General features: G+C 46.0%; 6 non-coding genes across 6 annotated transcripts; all 6 read left to right on the top strand.

Moving 5' to 3' along the window:
- The first annotated feature begins 1,768 nt into the window (after positions 1-1,768).
- Positions 1,769-1,959, top strand: LOC130319597 (U2 spliceosomal RNA). The gene has a single exon (XR_008865750.1). It is a non-coding gene; the product is annotated as a U2 spliceosomal RNA (small nuclear RNA).
- Positions 1,960-4,050: 2,091 nt separating this feature from the next.
- On the top strand, positions 4,051-4,241 carry LOC130319621 (U2 spliceosomal RNA). The gene has a single exon (XR_008865772.1). It is a non-coding gene; the product is annotated as a U2 spliceosomal RNA (small nuclear RNA).
- Positions 4,242-6,335: 2,094 nt separating this feature from the next.
- LOC130319620 (U2 spliceosomal RNA) lies at positions 6,336-6,526 on the top strand. The gene has a single exon (XR_008865771.1). It is a non-coding gene; the product is annotated as a U2 spliceosomal RNA (small nuclear RNA).
- A 2,091-nt stretch (positions 6,527-8,617) lies between these two features.
- On the top strand, positions 8,618-8,808 carry LOC130319619 (U2 spliceosomal RNA). The gene has a single exon (XR_008865770.1). It is a non-coding gene; the product is annotated as a U2 spliceosomal RNA (small nuclear RNA).
- A 2,092-nt stretch (positions 8,809-10,900) lies between these two features.
- Positions 10,901-11,091, top strand: LOC130319608 (U2 spliceosomal RNA). The gene has a single exon (XR_008865760.1). It is a non-coding gene; the product is annotated as a U2 spliceosomal RNA (small nuclear RNA).
- Positions 11,092-13,182: 2,091 nt separating this feature from the next.
- Positions 13,183-13,373, top strand: LOC130319596 (U2 spliceosomal RNA). The gene has a single exon (XR_008865749.1). It is a non-coding gene; the product is annotated as a U2 spliceosomal RNA (small nuclear RNA).
- Positions 13,374-13,397: the final 24 nt, after the last annotated feature.

Below are 13,397 nucleotides of genomic sequence, written 5' to 3'. Positions count from 1 at the left end.
TAATGCTTATGAAGAAATATAAAATCTCATCCCTTCCCCAATATCGCGCCACACCCCTACCCCTTAATTCCCTGGTTGAACGTGATGGACATATGTCTTTTTTCGACCGTACTAACTATGTAACTATGTAACATAACATGGGGGGGGGGGGGGTCTCCTGGCTGTTCACACAGGTGTGTCATTGCTGTACATTGACCATGCATTGCTTCTGTGGTATTGCAAAGGCAAAGACAAATGCTTCCAGCCATCCATTGCACTAATGGATTGGTCATCAGCTGGCTGTCTATGTCCCGCATCAATATAGACCAAAGTACAGAGGGTTAGGCTATGCTATTGTGCACCTACCTGATGCATCAGAAGGTGCGAGGCCCTTGCTAAATTCTGTGCACAGACTTTGAGATCTATGCTTTAGACTGTATCTAAACCTGCTCCAACATGGACTGACATTCTGGCCTACTTTCAGCCGATGCGACTTGTCTGTCGCTGAACAGTCGCTTTTTATGTATTCAGCACCTATGTATAATGTTGTAAAAATGCTCTAGAAGCTAAAGTCGCAGAAATGTCACACATATTTGGCCTGCAACTTTCTGTGCGACAAATTCAGACAGGAAAAATCAGTATAAATCCTTAGAAAATTATCCCCCAGTGTCTCCATCTGCTGGCGGTATTGAATAAGCATTGCTGCACTGATGGGGTATGCATTAGACGAAAAAAAAGAAGAAAAAGAAGAATAATACGCCCAGAAAAGAGGCGAAAAGGAGAAAAACGTAAAAAAACGTGAAAAAAAAGTAAGAGGAAGAGAAGGGAAAAAAAGGTGGAAATGGGTTTAAAAGTGATTTCGGCGGAGAATATATATATATATATATATATATATATATATATATATATATATATATGCGCACACACACACATAGATATAAACGTATTCTCCGTTGAGATATTGCAGCCGCTGCTGTGTCCAGGCCCAGGAGCCTTAGCACTGTGCTGTGATGTCACTCAATACCACTGACATCACTAGGTGTAAACAACATCTCTCCTTTGCTGTGTATGTGACTATGGAGCTGTTTGGTGATGTCGTCTATTACGGCCTTCATAGAAGCAACAGGAGATTGTTGCATCCATCTTGAACCCTCAGAACTACAGTGCTATGATGTCACTCACTTCCACAGGCCTTGCAGAGTGTAAACAACAACAACCCAGCTTTGTTGTGTATGTAACCAAAGGGATTTGTGATGTCACCTAGAACCTTCACAGCAGCGACAGCTTTATGAGGAGCATCAGCACTGCTCTGCCTGAGCAGAACCATCACCGCCATAGGTTGTCAAATAACCCGGATTTAACCCACACAGGTAAGTCCAATGGGGTGCAGGCATGTCCTCTATGCTTACAGCTTCCCGTGGGTGTTGGTTTGATACCGTTTGGGGACAGCCAAGGAGGCATCTGCAGGCAACAAAGGTAGGTGTGTGCTTGTGTGTGTGTTTCCTATGCAGATCCTAAGCCCAGTGTCACATGCAAGTAGGAGGAGTAAGAAGGGTTCCTGGCAAATCCGGGTTATGGATTGCATTTAAAAAGGCCCCGTGGGAGTGCAATGGGCCCCTGTCTTGCTGCTTAGCAATAATGGTATGGGTTTAGGTTCTGCTGTGTGTACTGGTGGTTGACTGCCCCCCAGCCCAGAGTGTGCATGGAAAATTGTCTGGCAGCCTCCCTGACAGCAAGCAGTGATAGTGCCCATGAAGGGGACCTTGTTGGGCCCGCCCCTTTCACGGTTATCGCTTCTCGGCCTTTTGGCTAAGATCAAGTGTAGTATCTGTTCTTATCAGTTTAATATCTGATACGTCCCCTATCTGGGGACCATATATTAAATGGATTTTTGAGAACGGGGGCCGATTTCGAAGCTTGCTTCCGTCGCCCTATGCATTGACCCGATATGGCAGTATCTTCGGGTACAGTGCACCACCCCCTTACAGGGTTAAAAAGAAAGATTCCTACTTTCATTGCTACCTGCTTGCTGGCTAGCCAGCTAGCCAGCCCTGTGGGCCTTGCTGCTGCTGCAGCCAATAAACAAAAGGTGGTGCTGCTGCTGCTTCTGCTGCTTCTGCTTCTGCTTGTGTCTGGCCCCTGTTGGAGCGTCCAGGCACAGGACTTCTGCTGCTGCTGACTAAATGGCCTCCTTAATTGGATCATTTGAGTAGCCAGCACACCTGTGCAGGTAGGGCATGACATGATAGGCAGCTGCCTTGATAGCGGGTGGGTGCTGAATGTTCCTAATTGACAAAATAAGATTAATGCTTATGAAGAAATATAAAATCTCATCCCTTCCCCAATATCGCGCCACACCCCTACCCCTTAATTCCCTGGTTGAACGTGATGGACATATGTCTTTTTTCGACCGTACTAACTATGTAACTATGTAACATAACATGGGGGGGGGGGGGGTCTCCTGGCTGTTCACACAGGTGTGTCATTGCTGTACATTGACCATGCATTGCTTCTGTGGTATTGCAAAGGCAAAGACAAATGCTTCCAGCCATCCATTGCACTAATGGATTGGTCATCAGCTGGCTGTCTATGTCCCGCATCAATATAGACCAAAGTACAGAGGGTTAGGCTATGCTATTGTGCACCTACCTGATGCATCAGAAGGTGCGAGGCCCTTGCTAAATTCTGTGCACAGACTTTGAGATCTATGCTTTAGACTGTATCTAAACCTGCTCCAACATGGACTGACATTCTGGCCTACTTTCAGCCGATGCGACTTGTCTGTCGCTGAACAGTCGCTTTTTATGTATTCAGCACCTATGTATAATGTTGTAAAAATGCTCTAGAAGCTAAAGTCGCAGAAATGTCACACATATTTGGCCTGCAACTTTCTGTGCGACAAATTCAGACAGGAAAAATCAGTATAAATCCTTAGAAAATTATCCCCCAGTGTCTCCATCTGCTGGCGGTATTGAATAAGCATTGCTGCACTGATGGGGTATGCATTAGACGAAAAAAAAGAAGAAAAAGAAGAATAATACGCCCAGAAAAGAGGCGAAAAGGAGAAAAACGTAAAAAAACGTGAAAAAAAAGTAAGAGGAAGAGAAGGGAAAAAAAGGTGGAAATGGGTTTAAAAGTGATTTCGGCGGAGATATATATATATATATATATATATATATATATATATATATATATATATGCGCACACACACACATAGATATAAACGTATTCTCCGTTGAGATATTGCAGCCGCTGCTGTGTCCAGGCCCAGGAGCCTTAGCACTGTGCTGTGATGTCACTCAATACCACTGACATCACTAGGTGTAAACAACATCTCTCCTTTGCTGTGTATGTGACTATGGAGCTGTTTGGTGATGTCGTCTATTACGGCCTTCATAGAAGCAACAGGAGATTGTTGCATCCATCTTGAACCCTCAGAACTACAGTGCTATGATGTCACTCACTTCCACAGGCCTTGCAGAGTGTAAACAACAACAACCCAGCTTTGTTGTGTATGTAACCAAAGGGATTTGTGATGTCACCTAGAACCTTCACAGCAGCGACAGCTTTATGAGGAGCATCAGCACTGCTCTGCCTGAGCAGAACCATCACCGCCATAGGTTGTCAAATAACCCGGATTTAACCCACACAGGTAAGTCCAATGGGGTGCAGGCATGTCCTCTATGCTTACAGCTTCCCGTGGGTGTTGGTTTGATACCGTTTGGGGACAGCCAAGGAGGCATCTGCAGGCAACAAAGGTAGGTGTGTGCTTGTGTGTGTGTTTCCTATGCAGATCCTAAGCCCAGTGTCACATGCAAGTAGGAGGAGTAAGAAGGGTTCCTGGCAAATCCGGGTTATGGATTGCATTTAAAAAGGCCCCGTGGGAGTGCAATGGGCCCCTGTCTTGCTGCTTAGCAATAATGGTATGGGTTTAGGTTCTGCTGTGTGTACTGGTGGTTGACTGCCCCCCAGCCCAGAGTGTGCATGGAAAATTGTCTGGCAGCCTCCCTGACAGCAAGCAGTGATAGTGCCCATGAAGGGGACCTTGTTGGGCCCGCCCCTTTCACGGTTATCGCTTCTCGGCCTTTTGGCTAAGATCAAGTGTAGTATCTGTTCTTATCAGTTTAATATCTGATACGTCCCCTATCTGGGGACCATATATTAAATGGATTTTTGAGAACGGGGGCCGATTTCGAAGCTTGCTTCCGTCGCCCTATGCATTGACCCGATATGGCAGTATCTTCGGGTACAGTGCACCACCCCCTTACAGGGTTAAAAAGAAAGATTCCTACTTTCATTGCTACCTGCTTGCTGGCTAGCCAGCTAGCCAGCCCTGTGGGCCTTGCTGCTGCTGCAGCCAATAAACAAAAGGTGTGTGCTGCTGCTGCTTCTGCTGCTTCTGCTTCTGCTTGTGTCTGGCCCCTGTTGGAGCGTCCAGGCACAGGACTTCTGCTGCTGCTGACTAAATGGCCTCCTTAATTGGATCATTTGAGTAGCCAGCACACCTGTGCAGGTAGGGCATGACATGATAGGCAGCTGCCTTGATAGCGGGTGGGTGCTGAATGTTCCTAATTGACAAAATAAGATTAATGCTTATGAAGAAATATAAAATCTCATCCCTTCCCCAATATCGCGCCACACCCCTACCCCTTAATTCCCTGGTTGAACGTGATGGACATATGTCTTTTTTCGACCGTACTAACTATGTAACTATGTAACATAACATGGGGGGGGGGGGGGTCTCCTGGCTGTTCACACAGGTGTGTCATTGCTGTACATTGACCATGCATTGCTTCTGTGGTATTGCAAAGGCAAAGACAAATGCTTCCAGCCATCCATTGCACTAATGGATTGGTCATCAGCTGGCTGTCTATGTCCCGCATCAATATAGACCAAAGTACAGAGGGTTAGGCTATGCTATTGTGCACCTACCTGATGCATCAGAAGGTGCGAGGCCCTTGCTAAATTCTGTGCACAGACTTTGAGATCTATGCTTTAGACTGTATCTAAACCTGCTCCAACATGGACTGACATTCTGGCCTACTTTCAGCCGATGCGACTTGTCTGTCGCTGAACAGTCGCTTTTTATGTATTCAGCACCTATGTATAATGTTGTAAAAATGCTCTAGAAGCTAAAGTCGCAGAAATGTCACACATATTTGGCCTGCAACTTTCTGTGCGACAAATTCAGACAGGAAAAATCAGTATAAATCCTTAGAAAATTATCCCCCAGTGTCTCCATCTGCTGGCGGTATTGAATAAGCATTGCTGCACTGATGGGGTATGCATTAGACGAAAAAAAAGAAGAAAAAGAAGAATAATACGCCCAGAAAAGAGGCGAAAAGGAGAAAAACGTAAAAAAACGTGAAAAAAAAGTAAGAGGAAGAGAAGGGAAAAAAAGGTGGAAATGGGTTTAAAAGTGATTTCGGCGGAGAAATATATATATATATATATATATATATATATATATATATATATATATGCGCACACACACACACATAGATATAAACGTATTCTCCGTTGAGATATTGCAGCCGCTGCTGTGTCCAGGCCCAGGAGCCTTAGCACTGTGCTGTGATGTCACTCAATACCACTGACATCACTAGGTGTAAACAACATCTCTCCTTTGCTGTGTATGTGACTATGGAGCTGTTTGGTGATGTCGTCTATTACGGCCTTCATAGAAGCAACAGGAGATTGTTGCATCCATCTTGAACCCTCAGAACTACAGTGCTATGATGTCACTCACTTCCACAGGCCTTGCAGAGTGTAAACAACAACAACCCAGCTTTGTTGTGTATGTAACCAAAGGGATTTGTGATGTCACCTAGAACCTTCACAGCAGCGACAGCTTTATGAGGAGCATCAGCACTGCTCTGCCTGAGCAGAACCATCACCGCCATAGGTTGTCAAATAACCCGGATTTAACCCACACAGGTAAGTCCAATGGGGTGCAGGCATGTCCTCTATGCTTACAGCTTCCCGTGGGTGTTGGTTTGATACCGTTTGGGGACAGCCAAGGAGGCATCTGCAGGCAACAAAGGTAGGTGTGTGCTTGTGTGTGTGTTTCCTATGCAGATCCTAAGCCCAGTGTCACATGCAAGTAGGAGGAGTAAGAAGGGTTCCTGGCAAATCCGGGTTATGGATTGCATTTAAAAAGGCCCCGTGGGAGTGCAATGGGCCCCTGTCTTGCTGCTTAGCAATAATGGTATGGGTTTAGGTTCTGCTGTGTGTACTGGTGGTTGACTGCCCCCCAGCCCAGAGTGTGCATGGAAAATTGTCTGGCAGCCTCCCTGACAGCAAGCAGTGATAGTGCCCATGAAGGGGACCTTGTTGGGCCCGCCCCTTTCACGGTTATCGCTTCTCGGCCTTTTGGCTAAGATCAAGTGTAGTATCTGTTCTTATCAGTTTAATATCTGATACGTCCCCTATCTGGGGACCATATATTAAATGGATTTTTGAGAACGGGGGCCGATTTCGAAGCTTGCTTCCGTCGCCCTATGCATTGACCCGATATGGCAGTATCTTCGGGTACAGTGCACCACCCCCTTACAGGGTTAAAAAGAAAGATTCCTACTTTCATTGCTACCTGCTTGCTGGCTAGCCAGCTAGCCAGCCCTGTGGGCCTTGCTGCTGCTGCAGCCAATAAACAAAAGGTGGTGCTGCTGCTGCTTCTGCTGCTTCTGCTTCTGCTTGTGTCTGGCCCCTGTTGGAGCGTCCAGGCACAGGACTTCTGCTGCTGCTGACTAAATGGCCTCCTTAATTGGATCATTTGAGTAGCCAGCACACCTGTGCAGGTAGGGCATGACATGATAGGCAGCTGCCTTGATAGCGGGTGGGTGCTGAATGTTCCTAATTGACAAAATAAGATTAATGCTTATGAAGAAATATAAAATCTCATCCCTTCCCCAATATCGCGCCACACCCCTACCCCTTAATTCCCTGGTTGAACGTGATGGACATATGTCTTTTTTCGACCGTACTAACTATGTAACTATGTAACATAACATGGGGGGGGGGGGGGTCTCCTGGCTGTTCACACAGGTGTGTCATTGCTGTACATTGACCATGCATTGCTTCTGTGGTATTGCAAAGGCAAAGACAAATGCTTCCAGCCATCCATTGCACTAATGGATTGGTCATCAGCTGGCTGTCTATGTCCCGCATCAATATAGACCAAAGTACAGAGGGTTAGGCTATGCTATTGTGCACCTACCTGATGCATCAGAAGGTGCGAGGCCCTTGCTAAATTCTGTGCACAGACTTTGAGATCTATGCTTTAGACTGTATCTAAACCTGCTCCAACATGGACTGACATTCTGGCCTACTTTCAGCCGATGCGACTTGTCTGTCGCTGAACAGTCGCTTTTTATGTATTCAGCACCTATGTATAATGTTGTAAAAATGCTCTAGAAGCTAAAGTCGCAGAAATGTCACACATATTTGGCCTGCAACTTTCTGTGCGACAAATTCAGACAGGAAAAATCAGTATAAATCCTTAGAAAATTATCCCCCAGTGTCTCCATCTGCTGGCGGTATTGAATAAGCATTGCTGCACTGATGGGGTATGCATTAGACGAAAAAAAAGAAGAAAAAGAAGAATAATACGCCCAGAAAAGAGGCGAAAAGGAGAAAAACGTAAAAAAACGTGAAAAAAAAGTAAGAGGAAGAGAAGGGAAAAAAAGGTGGAAATGGGTTTAAAAGTGATTTCGGCGGAGAAATATATATATATATATATATATATATATATATATATATATATATATGCGCACACACACACATAGATATAAACGTATTCTCCGTTGAGATATTGCAGCCGCTGCTGTGTCCAGGCCCAGGAGCCTTAGCACTGTGCTGTGATGTCACTCAATACCACTGACATCACTAGGTGTAAACAACATCTCTCCTTTGCTGTGTATGTGACTATGGAGCTGTTTGGTGATGTCGTCTATTACGGCCTTCATAGAAGCAACAGGAGATTGTTGCATCCATCTTGAACCCTCAGAACTACAGTGCTATGATGTCACTCACTTCCACAGGCCTTGCAGAGTGTAAACAACAACAACCCAGCTTTGTTGTGTATGTAACCAAAGGGATTTGTGATGTCACCTAGAACCTTCACAGCAGCGACAGCTTTATGAGGAGCATCAGCACTGCTCTGCCTGAGCAGAACCATCACCGCCATAGGTTGTCAAATAACCCGGATTTAACCCACACAGGTAAGTCCAATGGGGTGCAGGCATGTCCTCTATGCTTACAGCTTCCCGTGGGTGTTGGTTTGATACCGTTTGGGGACAGCCAAGGAGGCATCTGCAGGCAACAAAGGTAGGTGTGTGCTTGTGTGTGTGTTTCCTATGCAGATCCTAAGCCCAGTGTCACATGCAAGTAGGAGGAGTAAGAAGGGTTCCTGGCAAATCCGGGTTATGGATTGCATTTAAAAAGGCCCCGTGGGAGTGCAATGGGCCCCTGTCTTGCTGCTTAGCAATAATGGTATGGGTTTAGGTTCTGCTGTGTGTACTGGTGGTTGACTGCCCCCCAGCCCAGAGTGTGCATGGAAAATTGTCTGGCAGCCTCCCTGACAGCAAGCAGTGATAGTGCCCATGAAGGGGACCTTGTTGGGCCCGCCCCTTTCACGGTTATCGCTTCTCGGCCTTTTGGCTAAGATCAAGTGTAGTATCTGTTCTTATCAGTTTAATATCTGATACGTCCCCTATCTGGGGACCATATATTAAATGGATTTTTGAGAACGGGGGCCGATTTCGAAGCTTGCTTCCGTCGCCCTATGCATTGACCCGATATGGCAGTATCTTCGGGTACAGTGCACCACCCCCTTACAGGGTTAAAAAGAAAGATTCCTACTTTCATTGCTACCTGCTTGCTGGCTAGCCAGCTAGCCAGCCCTGTGGGCCTTGCTGCTGCTGCAGCCAATAAACAAAAGGTGGTGCTGCTGCTGCTTCTGCTGCTTCTGCTTCTGCTTGTGTCTGGCCCCTGTTGGAGCGTCCAGGCACAGGACTTCTGCTGCTGCTGACTAAATGGCCTCCTTAATTGGATCATTTGAGTAGCCAGCACACCTGTGCAGGTAGGGCATGACATGATAGGCAGCTGCCTTGATAGCGGGTGGGTGCTGAATGTTCCTAATTGACAAAATAAGATTAATGCTTATGAAGAAATATAAAATCTCATCCCTTCCCCAATATCGCGCCACACCCCTACCCCTTAATTCCCTGGTTGAACGTGATGGACATATGTCTTTTTTCGACCGTACTAACTATGTAACTATGTAACATAACATGGGGGGGGGGGGGGTCTCCTGGCTGTTCACACAGGTGTGTCATTGCTGTACATTGACCATGCATTGCTTCTGTGGTATTGCAAAGGCAAAGACAAATGCTTCCAGCCATCCATTGCACTAATGGATTGGTCATCAGCTGGCTGTCTATGTCCCGCATCAATATAGACCAAAGTACAGAGGGTTAGGCTATGCTATTGTGCACCTACCTGATGCATCAGAAGGTGCGAGGCCCTTGCTAAATTCTGTGCACAGACTTTGAGATCTATGCTTTAGACTGTATCTAAACCTGCTCCAACATGGACTGACATTCTGGCCTACTTTCAGCCGATGCGACTTGTCTGTCGCTGAACAGTCGCTTTTTATGTATTCAGCACCTATGTATAATGTTGTAAAAATGCTCTAGAAGCTAAAGTCGCAGAAATGTCACACATATTTGGCCTGCAACTTTCTGTGCGACAAATTCAGACAGGAAAAATCAGTATAAATCCTTAGAAAATTATCCCCCAGTGTCTCCATCTGCTGGCGGTATTGAATAAGCATTGCTGCACTGATGGGGTATGCATTAGACGAAAAAAAAGAAGAAAAAGAAGAATAATACGCCCAGAAAAGAGGCGAAAAGGAGAAAAACGTAAAAAAACGTGAAAAAAAAGTAAGAGGAAGAGAAGGGAAAAAAAGGTGGAAATGGGTTTAAAAGTGATTTCGGCGGAGAATATATATATATATATATATATATATATATATATATATATATATATATGCGCACACACACACATAGATATAAACGTATTCTCCGTTGAGATATTGCAGCCGCTGCTGTGTCCAGGCCCAGGAGCCTTAGCACTGTGCTGTGATGTCACTCAATACCACTGACATCACTAGGTGTAAACAACATCTCTCCTTTGCTGTGTATGTGACTATGGAGCTGTTTGGTGATGTCGTCTATTACGGCCTTCATAGAAGCAACAGGAGATTGTTGCATCCATCTTGAACCCTCAGAACTACAGTGCTATGATGTCACTCACTTCCACAGGCCTTGCAGAGTGTAAACAACAACAACCCAGCTTTGTTGTGTATGTAACCAAAGGGATTTGTGATGTCACCTAGAACCTTCACAGCAGCGACAGCTTTATGAGGAGCATCAGCACTGCTCTGCCTGAGCAGAACCATCACCGCCATAGGTTGTCAAATAACCCGGATTTAACCCACACAGGTAAGTCCAATGGGGTGCAGGCATGTCCTCTATGCTTACAGCTTCCCGTGGGTGTTGGTTTGATACCGTTTGGGGACAGCCAAGGAGGCATCTGCAGGCAACAAAGGTAGGTGTGTGCTTGTGTGTGTGTTTCCTATGCAGATCCTAAGCCCAGTGTCACATGCAAGTAGGAGGAGTAAGAAGGGTTCCTGGCAAATCCGGGTTATGGATTGCATTTAAAAAGGCCCCGTGGGAGTGCAATGGGCCCCTGTCTTGCTGCTTAGCAATAATGGTATGGGTTTAGGTTCTGCTGTGTGTACTGGTGGTTGACTGCCCCCCAGCCCAGAGTGTGCATGGAAAATTGTCTGGCAGCCTCCCTGACAGCAAGCAGTGATAGTGCCCATGAAGGGGACCTTGTTGGGCCCGCCCCTTTCACGGTTATCGCTTCTCGGCCTTTTGGCTAAGATCAAGTGTAGTATCTGTTCTTATCAGTTTAATATCTGATACGTCCCCTATCTGGGGACCATATATTAAATGGATTTTTGAGAACGGGGGCCGATTTCGAAGCTTGCTTCCGTCGCCCTATGCATTGACCCGATATGGCAGTATCTTCGGGTACAGTGCACCACCCCCTTACAGGGTTAAAAAGAAAGATTCCTACTTTCATTGCTACCTGCTTGCTGGCTAGCCAGCTAGCCAGCCCTGTGGGCCTTGCTGCTGCTGCAGCCAATAAACAAAAGGTGGTGCTGCTGCTGCTTCTGCTGCTTCTGCTTCTGCTTGTGTCTGGCCCCTGTTGGAGCGTCCAGGCACAGGACTTCTGCTGCTGCTGACTAAATGGCCTCCTTAATTGGATCATTTGAGTAGCCAGCACACCTGTGCAGGTAGGGCATGACATGATAGGCAGCTGCCTTGATAGCGGGTGGGTGCTGAATGTTCCTAATTGACAAAATAAGATTAATGCTTATGAAGAAATATAAAATCTCATCCCTTCCCCAATATCGCGCCACACCCCTACCCCTTAATTCCCTGGTTGAACGTGATGGACATATGTCTTTTTTCGACCGTACTAACTATGTAACTATGTAACATAACATGGGGGGGGGGGGGGTCTCCTGGCTGTTCACACAGGTGTGTCATTGCTGTACATTGACCATGCATTGCTTCTGTGGTATTGCAAAGGCAAAGACAAATGCTTCCAGCCATCCATTGCACTAATGGATTGGTCATCAGCTGGCTGTCTATGTCCCGCATCAATATAGACCAAAGTACAGAGGGTTAGGCTATGCTATTGTGCACCTACCTGATGCATCAGAAGGTGCGAGGCCCTTGCTAAATTCTGTGCACAGACTTTGAGATCTATGCTTTAGACTGTATCTAAACCTGCTCCAACATGGACTGACATTCTGGCCTACTTTCAGCCGATGCGACTTGTCTGTCGCTGAACAGTCGCTTTTTATGTATTCAGCACCTATGTATAATGTTGTAAAAATGCTCTAGAAGCTAAAGTCGCAGAAATGTCACACATATTTGGCCTGCAACTTTCTGTGCGACAAATTCAGACAGGAAAAATCAGTATAAATCCTTAGAAAATTATCCCCCAGTGTCTCCATCTGCTGGCGGTATTGAATAAGCATTGCTGCACTGATGGGGTATGCATTAGACGAAAAAAAAGAAGAAAAAGAAGAATAATACGCCCAGAAAAGAGGCGAAAAGGAGAAAAACGTAAAAAAACGTGAAAAAAAAGTAAGAGGAAGAGAAGGGAAAAAAAGGTGGAAATGGGTTTAAAAGTGATTTCGGCGGAGATATATATATATATATATATATATATATATATATATATATATATATATGCGCACACACACACATAGATATAAACGTATTCTCCGTTGAGATATTGCAGCCGCTGCTGTGTCCAGGCCCAGGAGCCTTAGCACTGTGCTGTGATGTCACTCAATACCACTGACATCACTAGGTGTAAACAACATCTCTCCTTTGCTGTGTATGTGACTATGGAGCTGTTTGGTGATGTCGTCTATTACGGCCTTCATAGAAGCAACAGGAGATTGTTGCATCCATCTTGAACCCTCAGAACTACAGTGCTATGATGTCACTCACTTCCACAGGCCTTGCAGAGTGTAAACAACAACAACCCAGCTTTGTTGTGTATGTAACCAAAGGGATTTGTGATGTCACCTAGAACCTTCACAGCAGCGACAGCTTTATGAGGAGCATCAGCACTGCTCTGCCTGAGCAGAACCATCACCGCCATAGGTTGTCAAATAACCCGGATTTAACCCACACAGGTAAGTCCAATGGGGTGCAGGCATGTCCTCTATGCTTACAGCTTCCCGTGGGTGTTGGTTTGATACCGTTTGGGGACAGCCAAGGAGGCATCTGCAGGCAACAAAGGTAGGTGTGTGCTTGTGTGTGTGTTTCCTATGCAGATCCTAAGCCCAGTGTCACATGCAAGTAGGAGGAGTAAGAAGGGTTCCTGGCAAATCCGGGTTATGGATTGCATTTAAAAAGGCCCCGTGGGAGTGCAATGGGCCCCTGTCTTGCTGCTTAGCAATAATGGTATGGGTTTAGGTTCTGCTGTGTGTACTGGTGGTTGACTGCCCCCCAGCCCAGAGTGTGCATGGAAAATTGTCTGGCAGCCTCCCTGACAGCAAGCAGTGATAGTGCCCATGAAGGGGACCTTGTTGGGCCCGCCCCTTTCACGGTTATCGCTTCTCGGCCTTTTGGCTAAGATCAAGTGTAGTATCTGTTCTTATCAGTTTAATATCTGATACGTCCCCTATCTGGGGACCATATATTAAATGGATTTTTGAGAACGGGGGCCGATTTCGAAGCTTGCTTCCGTCGCCCTATGCATTGACCCGATATGGCAGTATCTTCGGGTACAGTGCACCACCCCCTTACAGGGTTAAAAAGAAAGAT

The sequence above is a fragment of the Hyla sarda genome, unplaced genomic scaffold (assembly GCF_029499605.1).
Source record: "Hyla sarda isolate aHylSar1 unplaced genomic scaffold, aHylSar1.hap1 scaffold_2143, whole genome shotgun sequence".
NCBI lineage: Eukaryota > Metazoa > Chordata > Amphibia > Anura > Hylidae > Hyla > Hyla sarda.
Note: the sequence above shows the minus strand (reverse complement) of the source record. Positions and strands in the feature narration are given on the sequence as shown.